General features: G+C 59.0%; 1 long non-coding RNA gene across 1 annotated transcript; it reads left to right on the top strand.

The window, feature by feature from the left end:
- The first annotated feature begins 10,055 nt into the window (after positions 1-10,055).
- LOC105881644 (uncharacterized) lies at positions 10,056-16,104 on the top strand. Its single transcript, XR_001158842.2, has 3 exons — positions 10,056-10,147; positions 12,639-12,728; positions 15,881-16,104. It is a non-coding gene; the product is annotated as an uncharacterized LOC105881644 (long non-coding RNA).
- Positions 16,105-16,747: the final 643 nt, after the last annotated feature.

The following is a 16,747-nucleotide window of genomic DNA, read 5'->3' as shown; positions in this document are numbered from 1 at the left end:
CCCTGAGCGGGCAGGTCTGAGGCACGGCTTTATTTGTAGATCTCGATTAGCGGCGACCTTAGCATCTCGGCGTCTGTGGGTTTTCCCCTCTGCACGTTGCCGCGGGCGTCCTACTCCATTCCCTGCCCGGGCTGCGTGGCCCTTGCTGCTGCGTGGAGTTGATGTGCCGAGTCTTCTCGGTGTCACAAGGATCTGCTGTTGTTTGTCCATTAGCTTTTAGGCAGCAAAATCCTTAATTATTTGATGGCATGAAAATGTATTGATTTGTCCCTTCTGGTTTATACTTGTGAACATTTAAGAAGTTTTTCTCCCAATCCCCAGTGAGGACAACATCCTTCTAACTTTATGCCCATGGTTCTTATGGCTCAACTTCTCCACACTCAGGTCTGTCACCCTCTGGGCCGCACCCGCGTGTGGCCCCCACCTCCCCCCTGAGGTCCCAGTGCCGATGTCGCTCCTCCGCCTCCTGCTCCGTGTGCCGCTCCGCGGGGAGTGAACCGTGCACTCTCACGGTGCCCCCACCCAGCACCCAGCATTGAACCTGCCCGTTCTGTGTGCTCACATTGAAGTTTAAAGTCTGTGCCCCACTGTTCCCTCTCCAGGGGCTTGGAGGGCAGGTGTCAGGGCCGGGCTGGGAGACTCACCCTCGAGGGAGGGGCAATGGTCCCATGCCCACCTGGAAGGCCACTTTGCGAAGCCCATGACCACGAGGCTAGTCTTAGCGGCATCACCCAACCACCAGCGACCTTTCTGCTCCTGCACTCCAACAGGGCCCCTCAGGGTCCCCGCCTGTGTGTGTGCAACGGGACAGTGGGGGAGATGGGACAGGGCTGGGGAGCCGTGCACGTCACCTGGAGACACCAAACTGCCCCACAGTGTGACCAGCCTCATTCTGCAGGCCCAGCCCTCCAGGGACTGAGAGCTGGGGGGGCACACAGGCACCCGGTTTTTGTCCGTGGCCCAGGGAGCCAGGAGTAGCAGATGTCCAGGGCAGGATGGAAACCTATGGAGCCGGCATGGCTCCTAGAGCCCCCACCAAGCCCCTCCCGCCCCGGGCTTATCTGTGGCTGCTGCGGGAGGCACGGCCTGCGGATTTTGCGGTCCTGTTTCATCTACTCAAGAGTAGAGACACATAAATAACTAGCCTGATAAGATTGAGATATTGAGTGTTTTCTAAGAAGGAAGCACGAGCGATGGCAGTTTTTCGGGTTTTAGGTTATTCTGGGCGCCGGCGGGAGGCAAACGTGTGTGGGAGACTGACGGAGCGGGGTGGGGGTGGGGGGAGCCAGGCCCCAGACAAATGCGCTCTGCAGAGCATGAAATCCGTACAGAGCGCGCCGTCTCCCGGACCATGCGGGACTCCTCCCGCATTTCAAGGTCACTGTGTGAGGAGAGGCTTCGGATGCCCCGCCAGGGTCTTGGTGCGGCTGACGGGTCAGGAGAGAGGGAGCCATGTGGTGCCCGAGAAGAGAGGACGGCGGGTCCATCCGGCCTCCCAGGCCAGGGGCTGCACCAGGGACAGGCCCGGGCAGGCCCTTCTGTGGCCCTTCCCTGGAGTGGACACCCAGGGCTGCCCAGGGAGGTGGCTTGGCCACTGCACCCAGTGGGGAGTGAAGGCGCCACCTGTGCGGACAGGATGTGGCGGCCGCTCTGCGTCCCGCTGGGGAGGATGGAAGCCCTGCGGGTAGGGCGCCTGCTTCTGTCCAGGGATGGGGACGGGCGGCAGCGCTGGGTTTACTGGTCTGGTGTGGGAAGGCCTTACCCTCCTCCCCCAGCCGGCCCAACAGAGGCCCACCTCCCCGCAGCAGACACCCGCCGCCCCCTGGGGTGCACTGCCTGGCGTTGATGGTGCCCAGCCATGGTCAGTAACTGGCTGTGTCTGGAGCCATCACGCATGCCTGGCCCTGGGGGAGGGGGGTCTTTCCTGGCCTGCCCTCCTGGGCCCTGCCTCCCCATCCCCATGTCCCTCTGACAAGAACCCTGCAGCACAGCTGGGCCTGGCCCGGGAGCCGGAGGGCAGCCCTGGGACCCAGCTGGAGCTTCCGGCTTTTACCCTGAAGGGTGCTGCAGCCTCTGTGGGTCCCAGCAGGGCAGCTGGGTGACACGCCCTCCTGAGGGCCAGCGACTGAGTCGTGGTGGGCTGGAGGAACGGGGCTCCCCCTCTTCCATGCCCCCCACTGCAGGGCAGAGGAAGTCTGGAGCCATGTGGAGGATGTGGGCCGTTTTCATATTGTTTTGCTTCCTGTACATTGCAAGACACATGGCCTTGGAGCCAGGCCTGGCCTGGGAGGGGGAAGACATAGAAGGGGCGGCGAGTAGGATGATGGAAGTGACCCAGTCTAGCCCCAGCCCAGCCCCAACCAGCCTGAGACACCATCTCCAAACTGAGAGGCCCAGGACATGGCCCAGGGTGAGCTGAAAGGCTGGGGCTGCTAGGCCCAGGCTTCTGGCAGCCACCATGGAGGCACAGAATGCCACAGCCCACAGTGACCATGGCAGCATTTCACTCACCACTGCACCTCCACTCACCCTGCACTTTGGTCTTCTCTGAGGGCAGGGACAGAGCCCCATCCTCCACACCATTCCCTGAATGGATGAGGGGCAAGGATGTGTGATAGATGGAAGAATAGGGGGTGGAGAAATGGATGGGTGAATGGACAGAAGGATGGATGGGTGGCTGGCTGGCTCGCTGCATAGAAAGATGAAGAGATGGATGGACAGATGGGTCAATGGATCGATGGGTGGACAGGTGAATGGGTGGGTGGCTTAGGTGGGTAGATGGGAGGTATGTGGCTGGGTGGATGGAAGGGTGGGTGGAAGGATGGTTGGATGGCCAGTGGGTGAACATATGGATGAACTTGAGCGACAGATGTGGCTGCACACACAATCTATTCTGAACACTGTAGATTTATGACCGCAAGGATCGGGGGGTGCACAGCACTGCCTAGTAATCCTCCTTTCACTTTCTCACTCACTCTCTTGCTTTCAGGAACAGCTCCCCCCATTTCTTCTTTCCTTAAACTGCCACTACCCTCTGCTTACTCTTCAACCCCAGCTGAGGACTTTACTGCGTTCACTGGGAAACAAGCATAAGCTAAGAGAATGGCCCTGTTCTGCCACTACCAGCTCCACGCCTGGACACAGATGCCCTTCCGCGCTCCTGGTGATGGTTGGCACCACCTCATGGGCACAGACTGCAGCCCCTCTCACACAGGTGGGTCAACTGACTGATGGAAAAGTGGATGCATGATGGGCTGATGGATTGTTGGATGAGCAGGTGGATGAATATATAGATGCATGGAGACGGATGGGGCTTGGTGGGTGGATGGGTGACTAGATAAGACACATGGAAGAGTTGATGGACTCTAATAAGTGAACGGATGGATAATTTTGTGGCTGGCTGGATGAATGGATGGGGTTGATGGGTGGGTGTCAGCACATGGTGGCTAAAGGGAGGGAGAATGACAAATGGGTGGCTGGGTGGGTGGCTGGGAGGATGAATAACCTCTGCCTGGAACCTGTTGGGGCTGCCCCCAAGCCTATGGTTTGAGCCCCACAACTTGTGTCAGGGCCTCCTCCATTCCCACCAGGCCACTGCTGGTGGCCTCCTGACCACTCCTGCCTCTGGCCACCTGGACCAGGAGGCCGACCCCTAAAAGGGTGATGTGCAGGTCAGTAGCCCACAGGATCTTCAGTCGCAGGCTGAGTGCATGTTGGGGGAAAATGGCTTGAATGTGTATGCACTTGTGTGTGAATCTTCACATGTGCACATGTGTAGACATAACCACGTGCGTGGGTATGAGTGCACATGCATGCACACACGTGTGATATACTTGTATGTGCATGTGTGTACACATGTGTGCACACATGTGCCCTGCTGGTGTGTGCACGTGTGCAAGCATGCATGTGTGTGTGTGTGGTCCCTCCTTCCAGCCCCTGCCCCCCAAGCCAGCCCAGCTCCTGATGGCTTTACATGGAGCAGGGACATGATCTGAGTCCTGACAGCGGCCACAAGGCCCAGCGTAACCGGCCAATGGAGTAGTGTGGCCCTTGGGCAGCCGTGTTGCCCAGACACACTTCTTCTCCCTCCTTTAATGTCATGGAGAGAGTGGGCACATCCTAGGCAGAGTGCTCAGGGCTTGCTGTGACGCCCACTTGGCTGGTCTGAGTCCTGAGCTCTTCGAGGAGAGCTGTGAGCAACACCAGGCTGTCCCAGGGCCACCCACTGCATTCCCTATGGCCATGGGCCCACCCTCAGAGGAACCAAGCTGGGCTGTGAGAGTGGCCAGGCTGGTTCCCACTGCTCCCCATACCCACATGCTGGCTCACGCAGTCACCTCTGTCTGCACCAGCCCTACAGGGGAAGTGCAGAACAGGCTAGAAACTAGGCAGGGTCCCAGCTTAGACGCCAACCCATCTGCCAAAGTGCTGGTGACAATGCCCTTCCCCAGCCCAGGCTCCTGGTGGGGTGGAGGACCAGGTGGGTGCCGGTGGGGCCCCCAGGGTGGAGGGCCTGCTGGGTCCAAGACAGGCATGACAGTGTGAGTGGGGACAGGTTTGACTCACATGTGGTGGCTCTGAAGGCACCTTCCCATGACAGCCACTCTCTAGCACACCTGGCCCCATGTCCACACTGTCTCCACTCTGCGTCCATGGGGGTCCATGCACCCCCGACCTGCTCCTGTCCTCACCACCCTTGGTTTCTCTGGGGATCCAGGACCATCTGGGAGGGAGGGGAAGGACTGACTAGCACTGGTGCCTACTGTGGTGGACACGTCATCTCATGTAAGTCTGTAATCAGTCTCCCAGCCACAGACGAGGGTAACCCTGCCCTGCACCGCCCCTCCCCCCAAGATGCACAGTTGGCCCTGGCTGCTGCTGTGGCAGTCAGGGGTCCGGGGTGCCTGTGAGGGGCGGAGCAGCCCTTCTGGCCCGAGAGCCATTTTGGCACTGATCTGACAGCCGTCCCCACAACGGTCAAGGGTGACCGCATGGCAGCCGGCAATTATGTGATTTCCAAGCAATTCATTCAGGGCTGGGGCTGCTGCTATTTCAGCCCAAACTCAGGGCTGGGGTGCGGGAGGCGCCGTTGACATTTCCGAGTCGGCGGCGGTAATTGAGGTCCCTGCGCCTGAGCCTGCAGCTGTCCTGGCCCACTGCCTTCCGGCTCCAGAGACACCCCCCATTGTGGGGACCTTAGTGCTGCCCTCACCTGAGGCTGAGGGGAAACTGAGGCCCAGCTGAGAGGCCAGAGAGGTCTGACGGGCTCTCCTGCAGCCTGCACCTCTCTGAGCCTAGTGTCCTCAGCTGTGGAGGGGTCTCGGGCCGTGGGAGGGGCCGGCCTTCGGCCTGTGCTGGGAAATGAGACGGGACTGCTCCAGAGGTGCCCTCCCTGGGGGGCTGCTGCCCCCTCCAGGCTGGCCCTGCGGGGAGCCAGGACCCCCCACTTCCCCTCTGGCCAGTGCCCCTCCCCCAGCCTCTCTGTGTCTGCTGCCTCACTGGCCTGGGGTCTCCAGTCCCTGCTGCCCTTTCTGCACCGTCCCTGGGAGGTCATGGCTCAGGCCTGGCCCCAACGTCCTCCTTGTTGCCGGACCAAACTGGGACCTACTGTGCCTCAACCTCTGACCCTGGGGACCTGTCCTGGCTAGCCATGCCCTCCCCCTGGGAACTGTCCTCTCTCCACCCAAAGGACGTGCCCCTCCTGGCCACTGTGGTCTCAGTCTTTTCCTGCCATCTCAAGGGCCTGCTTACTCTGCCCACATCACTCTGGGGTGACTCAGGGCTCAGCCGAAGGCCCTCCTGGTCCCCACTGGCACCTCTCCCCACTACAGACTTAGTTGCCACCCAGACTGCCGGGGCCTACTGCACAGCCAACACCCCACCCACTTCACCTGGCACCGCCCCCAGCCCTTCACCTGGCACCGCACATGTGCCTTGACCATGTGTGTGCATCATGTGTGTGCTTATGCATGAGTGTGCATGTATGCACATGCTCACGTAGGCATGCACAGACCCATGTGTCCAGGCCTGGCCTGGCCACTCCCACCACCCAGCATGAGGTGCTCCTGCCTCAAGGCCCTGCCCCACCCCACCATGCCAAGGGCCACGGAGCATGTCTCCCTGGAGTCCCAGCTGCACGGAGGGCCGGGATTTTCATGGCGAGCTCCCTGGGGGCTTCCTCTTGCTCCCACTACCCTCTCTCCACCCTGGGGAGACATCTGAGTGAGGAAAAGGCTGTGCTTGCGGTGCTCAAAGCCAGGGGGAGACCCTTCTGGAGGATACCCGTAGGGTTTCAGGGGACGAGCTGGGATTCCCCTGAGCGGAGACGCGCAGAGGACACACCCACACTGAGGGACAGGGTAGGCTGGGGCCTGCATGGAGAGGCAAGGCTAGGGACAGGAGCAGAGAAGGGGGCTGGGCCGGGGAGCCCCTGGGGGTGGGCTCTGACCCTGCCGACTGAGGGGGAGTCAAGCTAGGGGACCGTCGGGGGCTGGGCACAGTACCTTGGCTCCCCACGCCCCCCTAGTTGCCTGGTAGGCACCCTGACAACATGCCACCACGGGGCATGTTGTCATGCCCCCCACACTGACTCAAGAAGACCTGCCCAGCCCACCACTGGCATTGAGCTGCTGTCACAGCAGATGGGGACAGATGTGCCAGTGTACGTGGCAGGTGAGGGCAAGAGAAGGGACCCCTGCCCCAGGTGAGGGCCTGACCTGGGCTCCTCTTGATCTCCACCTCTCAGAGATCCTCGTCCCCCCCCCAGCTCTGCACGTGCCATTCCCTCTGCTGGAACCCCCTTCCCACCCATCTGCTGGCCGTGTCCCCTCCTCATCCACATCCCTGCTTAGACCACTCCCTTGAGACATCTCCTGACTCCCTGGGCCCATGCACCTCGCGGTGGACACCTGCACTTGTCCTGATTTGACTAACTCCAGTCAGTTCTGGGTGGGGCAGGGACCTTGTCTGCCAGGCCTTGGCTATCCCAGTACCCAGCACAGCGTGTGACCCCAGGAGGGAGAGAATGAAGTCCCACCCCTCCTCCAACTTCAAGAGGGTTCATGGGGGTGCTGTGAAAACAAGGCTCCCACTTACACTGATATGGAGAACTCAGGACTCAAACGGGGTCAAAGAGGTTCTTTATGACAGGACTTGTCAGTGCCTTTGGTGAGGGGCGTGGAGAGCCTCTCTGCCCCCACCCTGGGAGGAGCCTGTGGGAGCATCCTTTCTAAATACAGTACTATCAAAGGACACAGTTTGGGGGGCACCGACCTTGGACTCCCGTGTGGGGCCCAGGGAGAGCACCAGGCTTTCTCAGCGTAGAGAACCGTCCCGGCCATCTCCGACCCCTGACGCCTCCTTCAGGAGAGTGGGGAGAACAAGGTGGAGGGGGTGGGCACCGAGCCCACCCTGTGTGGGCTCCCGGTGTCTCCCCCGCCCTGCCTCCACTGGGTTCAGGTCCCAGGTAGGGGCTCAGGGAGCTTTCGGACCCCCCCAACCCCCCACCAGGAGCACATGCGTGGGAGGGGCTGGGCAGAGGCTGAGCCCTGGGCTCCTGCACAATGAGGGCTGAGTCCAAAGCCCCGTCGGTGAGAGGACGCGGCTTGGAGGCCGGGCTCCCGGGCACTCCCTTGCCCGGTGGGAGGTGTGTGCTGGTGGCCGTGGGCCGTGGGGAGGGGTCCATTTTGTGCCCAGACCCCTCATGGCCCTAGTAGTTCTTCTCGCTGTGGACGTCCAGCTGGGATGGCCGCACTGATGCGGGGGAGGGCCATGCCCCCCAGGCCCACAGCTGCCCCACCCTGACACATTCTGGGGTCCTGTCCTTGGAGGGAGCCACTCTTAAGGGACCCCTCAAGCTGCAAGAAGGGCCTCTCCTGACGCCTCCCGGCTGAGGTGCCCACTCCAAGGCCCGCGCGGCAGTGGGGGCTGTGGAGGCAGTGGCGGCCTGGCTGAGGAAGAGGTAGGAAGGCTGCCGCCCTTAGGCTGAGCGAGGGGCCTCAGGGGTGCTCCAGCCCCACTGTCCTACCCCAGGACCAGGTGGTGGGGCCTGGCGAGTGAGTCAGAGGGCCTGGAGCTGCTCCGCACCTCCCTGGGCTGCTGAACATCCCCACCCCCTCTTCTGTGAAATGGGGTCTAGGGAGCCCCCCAGCTGGGTGGTTGGTCACGGGTGCCCCCAGCTCAGAACCTGTGCGTCGCCATGGCAGGCACAGTGGTTCCAGAGGCGTCCCTGTCCCCTGGGAGCCAGCTGCTGGGGCTGGGGGCACAGCGGGCGGGCCCGGGCTCTGCAGCGCAGCGAAGGCTATTTAAATGCTCCATTGGAGAGGGATTAAAGTTTACGCAAGGTCACCGAGGATGTGATAATTATAATCACAGGTTTTGGCTCCACAATGACAGCCATTTGTTATTTCCGCTCGGGCGGCTCCTGCGCCCTGAGCTGGTGACAGGCGTGGACTGATTTAGTGGCCCGAGCCTGTGCCCCTCCCTTCGCGCCGCAGTCCCCATGGGACCAAGCAAGGCTTATTATGGGATGGGGGAGTGGTGGGTGGCAACAGAGAGAGATGGTTGCAGAGGCAGGGAGGGGTGGGGGCAGGGCTGGGGGGAGAACCCGTCGATGCACAGGATGCCTGACCCAGTGTAAGCCCGCCTGGCCCTGGCCTCACTTTCTCTACCTGTAGAGTGGGCCATGCACCTCTGAGCCCTGAGGCTCCTGGCTCCACCTCTGGCCAATTCCCAGCCTTGTCTTTATTGGCTGCGTCAGTAAGTCAGTAGTGGCCAATGGCCGGACAGGGAGGGTTCTGCTCACTCCATGCCGTCTCCGACTACAACTCATGCTCTGGAATTCAACGTTTCCGTGGTCCATTTCTCCTGGTGAGAGTCTGCCCTGGGTCCACCACAGATATGCCTTCTTTTCCCCAACCCTAACATGGAGGCCATGGGCCCTGAGACCCTGGGAAGGACAGCTAGGACCAGCCCCCTTGTTGAGTGAAGTCAGTGGCTCCCTTGCACTGGGGGTCTTTAACCCCAGGCCACCTGTGTCTGTGTCTAGACAGTCCTAGCAGGCTGGACAGGGCAGCTGTGATGGGTTCCCAATGTTCAGATCTGCCCCGAGGGGTGTGCCAGGGCACCAGTGTCTTCCTGAACACTTTCTGGCCACAGGACAATCCCTCTGTGCCTCAGTTTCCTCCACTGTACTGGGGTTGACCTCACTGGGGGAGCAGACTGGGAGGGGCTGGTGTGCCCGTGGGGTGTGCCAGCCACATGCTGGGGAGGCCTGGGCCAAAGAAGGGGGTTGTCTACACCCCTGGACCCTCCACGAGTGTCCGTGAGCCTCTGCCACGGCAGGGAAGCAAAGGGCGGTTGGGCGACCCCAACACCCGGCCCGTGCCCCGCCTGCCTCCCGCCTGTTGCTGCCCCGTGATTGATGAAGCTTTTTTTGTTTGTTTTCGCAATCAGAAGTGAGTGCGCTTTAATATATATTAAATGGTGATAAATAGGGGGTCCGGGCAGCCAGCCTGATGCGGCATTTGTCTTTGAGGGAGCGGAGATTGATAACTCGTGGGCGGCATAAAAAATCTCCCAAAGCCACTGTGGAAAGCCCGCCCTCCGGAGCGTTTGTCCTGGGCAGTGCCTCGGGCGGCCACTGGGCTGCAGGCCGGCTCCGCTGGGCAGGGGGCCCGCACAGACAGCCACCGCCCCCACCCACCCCACAACCAAGCCCACTCCCCTGGGGCTGACTGCGGCCGGCCCTGCCCTCCAGACCCCTCGTCCCTGGCCCAGGTAGGTCCCAGGAGCCGGCGTCCCCTGGAAGCCTAGCTGCCTGGACCTGGTCTGCAGGCCTCGCTCTGCCGAGCTCCAACCTGGCCACCCCTGGGTGCTCCCGTCCTGCGTCTGATTGGGCTAGCCCAGGTCACGTGCATGCCCCAGCCAATTCCATAGCCGGAGCGCTGCACTTGGGCCAATCAGAGCCCAATTCCAGTGCGATGGGTGGGGCAGAGACCTCACGGCTCAGAGGATGGGAGGAGCTTCGGCCGGAGTCCACCTAGACCATTACCTGGCCTCTGACCTCGGGTGAATGAATACATGGTGACAGTCAGGGGCTGTGCCCAGCGGGCAGCAGAGGGAGACCCGGCCAGCCCAGTGACTCAAGGTAAAGACCTGAATGGCCTGGGGGAGGACTGGGTGGGAGCCCTAGGGGCCCTGGGTGGGGGTCCTGGGGCTGCCTATGGGGGAGCTCTGAGGGCCCTGGGGTAGGGCCCTGGGGGGTGCCGGCCCTGAGGGCCCTGGGGCCTTGGGGAGGGTTCTTGGGGGCCATGGGGTGGAGGCCCTGCAGGCCCTGGGGTGGGACTCCTGGGGGCCCTGGGGTAGAGGGACCTGGGGTGGGCAGGGTGCTCCTCAAGGTGAAGCTGCAGGCACAGTGTCATTAGAGCAGGTCCATGGGCCCCCAGCTTTGCCCCTACTTCATGGCCCACGTGTCCTGCCCCCTCTAGAAGCAGCAGCAGCAGCAGGACACAGGGGCCAGGCCTGATGGGGCCTTTGAGTGGACCCCTCCCTGGGGGACTGGAGACACGGTAGAGACAACATCCCCAAGTACAGGAGGACAGAAGCCAGGCCCCACCCATCAGGTCAGCATGGGTAGGCAAGTGCAGAGAAGGGGCTGTGGCTAGGCCCAGGGAGAGGGGATCCAAACATATTTTCATGTTTAAGATAATCTGGCTGGCTGCTCTTGGAAGATGTAAGGGACAGTTTTCCTTCCATTTTTCCAACCTGGGCCCAGGTGAGGCTTTTGGGGTACTGGTTGAACTCCCAGATTCAGCCATTGCAAGAAGAAATGCCCTTCCTCCTGGCCCATTACTGACCTGGCAGTGGAGCTCCCCTCTGCCCGCTCTCCCTGCATAGCCCTGGCCTAGTAAGTGTCACAAAATCTGTAAATGCCACATGCTTCTGTTATCAAAATGATGAACCTCTTCCACTCCCTCCCAAGAAAAATGCCACTTCTGGGCAGTAATGGATGTATTCCCGGTGCCCTCCAGGGTGACGCTCACTGCCCCATCCTGGCAAAATTGATGGACACCCAGGGAGGTGCCGAGGCTCTCTCCACTCAGTTAATCAAATAAAGTGCATTTTATTTAAGACACTTGCAGAGCTTAGGAAGATAGCGCTGCAGAAGTCCACCTGCAGGAGCAGAGCTGGCTTGGGGAGCAGAGGCAGCTCTCTGAAGCAGAGCCCGAGGGACTCTGTCCTTCCTGGAAGGCTGCCAGGACAGGCCGTCCCACTCCCTGGCACATCCTCAGCTGCAGAGGCTGATGTCCCCAGAATTCTGCCCCTGCCCCGAGGCCCCGGGGAGCATCGGCAGTGCAGGGAGGGTAGGAGCCTCGACAGTCATGTGCCTGGTGACACCTTGGGACTGTTACGACAGGGCTCCGGAAGTGTCAGTGCCAGCCTCCCCTGTTCACAGACTGACCATTCTGGCTTCACACTCACCACAGCGCAAGAGAACAGAGGAGGCCTCGGCAGGGGCCAGAGACTGGGAGACATGGGGGTCCCAACTGTGGCAGGTTCAGTGTGGCGGGAGGCTGGAGGCAAAAGGAGTGAGCCATAGCGACACTGAGCCTGCCCTGGCCACCACGGCAGGCCCTGGGGCCCAGCGGGAGAAGGCGCTGCCTGTCTGCTCTCCCGGCCTTTGCTCATTTTCTATTATTATATGTTGCCAATCTTTTTCTTTTTTCTTTTTAGGAGCTTTTAAAGGATGTTGGCCTTTCATTCTTCTATATGTTACGTCCCCTCCCCACCCCTATTTGTCTTTTTTTGGGAGAGGGAATTTTTTGCCATTTAGAAATGCTTGATTTTATGTTGTCAAATTTATCAATCTTCCTTTATGGCATCTGTGTTTTGTGTTGCTTAGAGAGGTCTGTCTCCTCCGAAACGATGTGCAGTGGTCAGGCTCCAGGTTGGATCCCAGCCTGGCTGTCATCTGCAGAGCTGGGGCTCGAGCTGGCCCTGTCCTGAGTGCTGTTAGGACTGTGAGGTGCTAATCCACACGCCCCTCTCTGCAGGCTGATGGGGCAGAAGGGGCGTGTCCCACAGCGCTCAGATCCAGCCAGGAGTCAGGAAAGGGGAGGTGGCCACTGAACTTTGTCCTGAAACACAGGACCAGGGCCCTCTGGAGAGGCAGAGGCCTCACTTAGCGGGCGACTAGCTCCTGGACGTTGTCACGGCTGCAGCTGAGGCTGCTGGGGAGGAGGGGGCAGAGATCACCCACAGGATCTGTGCAGAACGAACTGGAGAGGCCCCTTGTTTAAAAGTATTAAGAATTTAAGACACGAAGCATTAAACTAAGCGCAGGGCCCCTGTGACTCTTTGGTCCCAGGGTGGGCTGTTTTTCACATTTCTCTGTCCCTCAGTGGAACACGGGAGCTTCCTTTGTGCAGGCTCACATTTTTCTTGCTAAGTTTTATCTTAAGCATTTTGTCTTTTTTTGTTTTCTTTCTTCGAGGTGTTGGTTTGGGCTTATTCATTTTGTCTTCGGCTTCCTTACTCAAGCGCATTTTTGTTAGAGGTGATTTCAGTTGATGCTTCCAGGGATGTGGCCACGTCATCAGTAAAAAAAAAAAAATGGTAGTTTCTCCTTCGCTTTCCAGCACTGACACCTGTGTCCGCTCAGGCTGCCGTAGCAAAACACCGCAGACGTTGGTCTTCTCACGGTCTGGAGGCTGAAGTCCGAGATCAAGGTACCAGCAGGCGTGACCCCTCCAGGCCACTTTCCTTGGCTTGCAGATGGCATCCTCTCACTGTGTGCTCACGACCCCGTGTCACTCTCTCTCTTCTTGTAGGGCACCCATCACGTCGGGTTAGGGTCCCACCGGTATGGCCTCATCTAGCCTTGATTAGCTCCTCAGAGGCCCCGTCTCCAAGTTCAGTCCACACCGGCCTCCATGCTTCCTCTGGCCTGGTGGCCCGTGCCTGGTGTGGTGAGCAGGGCACTCGAGGGAGTCTGTCCCTGACCCCAGTCCTTGGGGCTCCCCACCAGCTCCGGCTGGAACTTCCCATGCGTCCCTCAGAGTGTGTGAGGGATGTGAGGTCGTAGGGGCAAGAAGAGGTGAGAGGTGGCCACTCTCTGGGGAGGCTTGTCATCTGGAGAGGCCACAGCGGGGTCAGCAGGGCAGGGCTGACCCAGATCGGTGGGAGGCCTGGCTAGAAGGATGGAGGACCCTGTACTGCAGGTGGAGGGCTCACAGTGGGAGTCGAGTAGTCTGGGGGAGCCATGTGGGGTCACACCCGCCACCGGCCGGGCTCTGCCCACCCTGGGTCCTGCCAGGCTCACGGTGGAACCTCCTGGGGCCCTGGAGGGTGGGCCTGTGTCGTGCTGGGCATTACGTGGTGCCGGGTCGGGCCATGGCCCTGGCCCAGCCTGGTGAAATGCACTATATAAATGTAAATTTCCCTGCCAGCGCTCGCTCACTCGTTCAACAAGCTATCAGTGCAGCGCTGTCAGTCCAATTTTTCACACTTTGTGTCTCTGTTCTCTGTCTGGGGCAATCCTGTTTCCCTGGGCTGTGTCGGGTTGGCAGCTGGAAAAGTTCAGCCTTGCAGATGCAGACAGGACCACCCAACGGGCCAGCTGTCGAGGGGTGGGCACGGCCGCGGGCAAGCTGACCCAGGCAGGACGCCCCAGCGTGCTCTCAGAGCCAGGCTTGGGGATCAGTGTGGCCACCTGGGAAGGAAAAGTGGTTTGGCCTCCGTTCTCCTAGAGGTGGGCTCAGGCAGAGCAAGATGCCTGCCCTGTCTGACCCAGCAGATGAGGGCGAGGCAGGGCAGGGCACGGTGCGCCCTTTAGAGCTCCCCCACCACCCCTCAGGGAGCACCCAGGTACCTGGGCCTCAGGGCCTCCCTCTGCGCTCTGCTTGGGGGAAACAGCAGGGCAAGGTGTCCTGGGGAGCAGCGTGGGGCTCCGTCTTACCGGCAGGGAGGGAGGGTGCACTCACACAGGGCAGGCAGCAGAGCTGAAGCCCAAAGCCAGTCCTGGGCTGGAACTCTGGCACCTGGAGGAGGGGACGGCAGGCAGTGCAGGCTCCAGGGGCCTGGTGGGTAGGGAGTGGTAGACTGTGACCTTGCTCAGGGCTGGGGCCACTGTGTACTCCTGTTGACCCCTCCTCCTCTACTAAGCCTCTGAGGTATTCAGTGCTCACACCCGCTGGACAGGGATTCGTTCATCTGCCTGCTCACCCGAGCTTCTAGGATCCGAGGGAGGCCCTGCTTCCGTGCAAGGAAGGAGCAGGAGTAGCCGCTGTCTGTGACTGCGTGGCCTCCAGCCAGAGGCCACAGAAGGTTGGGACTGACAGCTGCCAGCCCCACTGGGGACACAGGCAGCTGACCAGGGAGAGCAGCACGGCCTCAGGGATGGGTTCACTTTTCTAAAACAGCTTTATCAAAGTATCACTGACATACAGCAAACGGCACATATTTAAAGTGTGCCATTTGATGGGTTTGGACGCATGCCCGTGCCAATGAGAACAGCGCCATAGTCCCAATGTTGACCATTTCTGTCATCCCCAGAAGATGGCTCTGCCCCTTCTTAAGCCCTCCCCTCTCAGCCTCTCCTCAGACCCCACCCTGTCCCCAAGAACCACAGATCTTTTTGTCACTGTAAGTTAATTTTCTCTTTCTAGAGAAAGTACTTTTTTCCTTCCGGCTTCTCTCACTAGATGATCATGCTGAGGTTCGTTTCTGTTACTCGAGTTACTGTAGTTTGTTCTGTTCACTGCTGCTTTGTGCTCACTGCACAGGCATAACGCAGCCAGTCTCACAGGTCACCTGTTGATGAATATTTGAGGAGTATCCAGTTTGGGCTTTTACAGATAAAGCCATGGTGAACTTCATGTTCAAATATCTGTGTGGACACGTGCTTTCATTTCCCTGTAAATACCTAGCAGTGAAATGGCTAGATTGTATGGTAGTTGTGTATTTAGCTTTTTAAGAAACTGCCAAGCTGTTTTTCTAACTGGCTGTACCACTTTAAATTCCGTGAGCAGCGTGTGCATGCTCCCCCAAATCCATTCTCACGTGTGGAGTGGCCTCTGCCTGTGGTATTAACTTGCATTGCCCTAGCGAGTAATGACGTTGAGCATCTTTTCATGGGTTTGTTTGCTATCCATGTATCTTTTTTGGTAAAAGAGTTCAAATAGGCTGGGCACAGTGGCTCACGCCCGTAATCCTAACACTCTGGGAGGCCGAGGTGGGAGGATCGCTTAAGCTCAGGAGTTCAAGATCAGCCTGAGCAAGAGCGAGACCCTGTCTCTACTATAAATAGAAAGAAATTAGCCAAACAACTAAAAATAGAAAAAATTAGCCAGGTGCAGTGCCCTGTGCCTATAGTCTTAGCTACTGAGGAGGCTGAGGCAGGAGGATCGCTTGAGCCCAGGAGTTTGAGGTTGCTGTGAGCTAGGCTGACGCCATGGCACTCTGGCCCAGGCAACAGAGTGAGACTCTGTCTCAATAAAAAAAAAGGGGGGGTTTCAAATATTTGCCTGTTTTTAACTGGTTTTCTTAGTATTAAGCTGTAAAATATTTTTTCTCCCTGCTCTTTGAAATTGAAATATAATTAAAATAATGAGATTAAGCCTTGTAAAGTGTAAGATTCTCTGATTTTTAGTGTATCTACAAGGTGTGCAGCCATCACCACTACCTAATTCCAGAACATTTTCATCACCCTGTGAAAGCTGATGATATTAATTGAGTCATTCTTGTCATACCCAACTAAATCAGAGTTGAGGGGCGGGGGGGAAAGCACCCAGGACACAGAACATCGCTCTAGAAATGTGAATCTCTGCGAGTCCAGCTGCTGACACTGCCCGTTGTAACCAGAGACCCGTTTCATCTGCAGCCTCGAGGTGACTTCTGCAACTCGACTGACCTTGCCTGGCAGCAGGAGCCTGCCACCTCCAGAGCATTCCTAATCCCAGTGGACCTTCCCTCAGGGCCACACGAACATTCCTTTCATAAAACCTGCAACCTTCTCTTTGTTCTTCGGACATACTGAAGGCCATGCAGTCTGGTGTATGTCTTGAATGGCAATTCTTTCTTTCCAAAGAAAATGTTAAATTTGCAGATGCGTCTCTACATTTTTATTTTGCCTTTAACATCCCAGAAGGAAATCCTGTTCCTGCTAAGCAGTCACCCCTCTCCCTGTCCCGAAGCCCTGGCAGCCAAGAAGCTGAGTCTGCTGTGTCCCTGTGGATGGGACACCCCCTGGCCAGGAACTGCTGGGCCTCTTGCTGGCCCTAACGTTTTCCAGGTCCTCAGGGCTGGTTCCTGTCTGCAGATGGCCCACCTTTGGGGGGACACAAGCCTTCCAGCGCTCAAGGAGGGTGTCCACACCTGGGGGGTGGCCCAGCCACACACTGTGTCCAGCCCAGGCCCAGCCCTGCTGCCCACTCAGCCTCCCTCAGACTCCCAGACCCTGGCTTTCCAGCCTGCTGGGAAACCCGGGAATCTTCCGTCAGGGTAGCTTGTGTGGTTCTGTCCCCCAGTCCCCATAAAGTCCCCAGAGGGACTTCATGTGGCCATACTGTCCATACAACAGTGACCCCACTTGGTCATGAGGGGAGGGCACATGGCCAGGGCCACCCAATCACTGTGCCCATCTCTGCCTCAGACCAGGGGTGGACACATGGCCAGGCCATCCAATCACATCTCTATAGGGAGGAGGGGAGGTGGCGGGAAGATATGAGGGGAAGGTAGAGGCAAGAGA

The sequence above is a fragment of the Microcebus murinus genome, chromosome 16, assembly GCF_040939455.1.
Source record: "Microcebus murinus isolate Inina chromosome 16, M.murinus_Inina_mat1.0, whole genome shotgun sequence".
Lineage (NCBI taxonomy): Eukaryota > Metazoa > Chordata > Mammalia > Primates > Cheirogaleidae > Microcebus > Microcebus murinus.
Note: the sequence above shows the minus strand (reverse complement) of the source record. Positions and strands in the feature narration are given on the sequence as shown.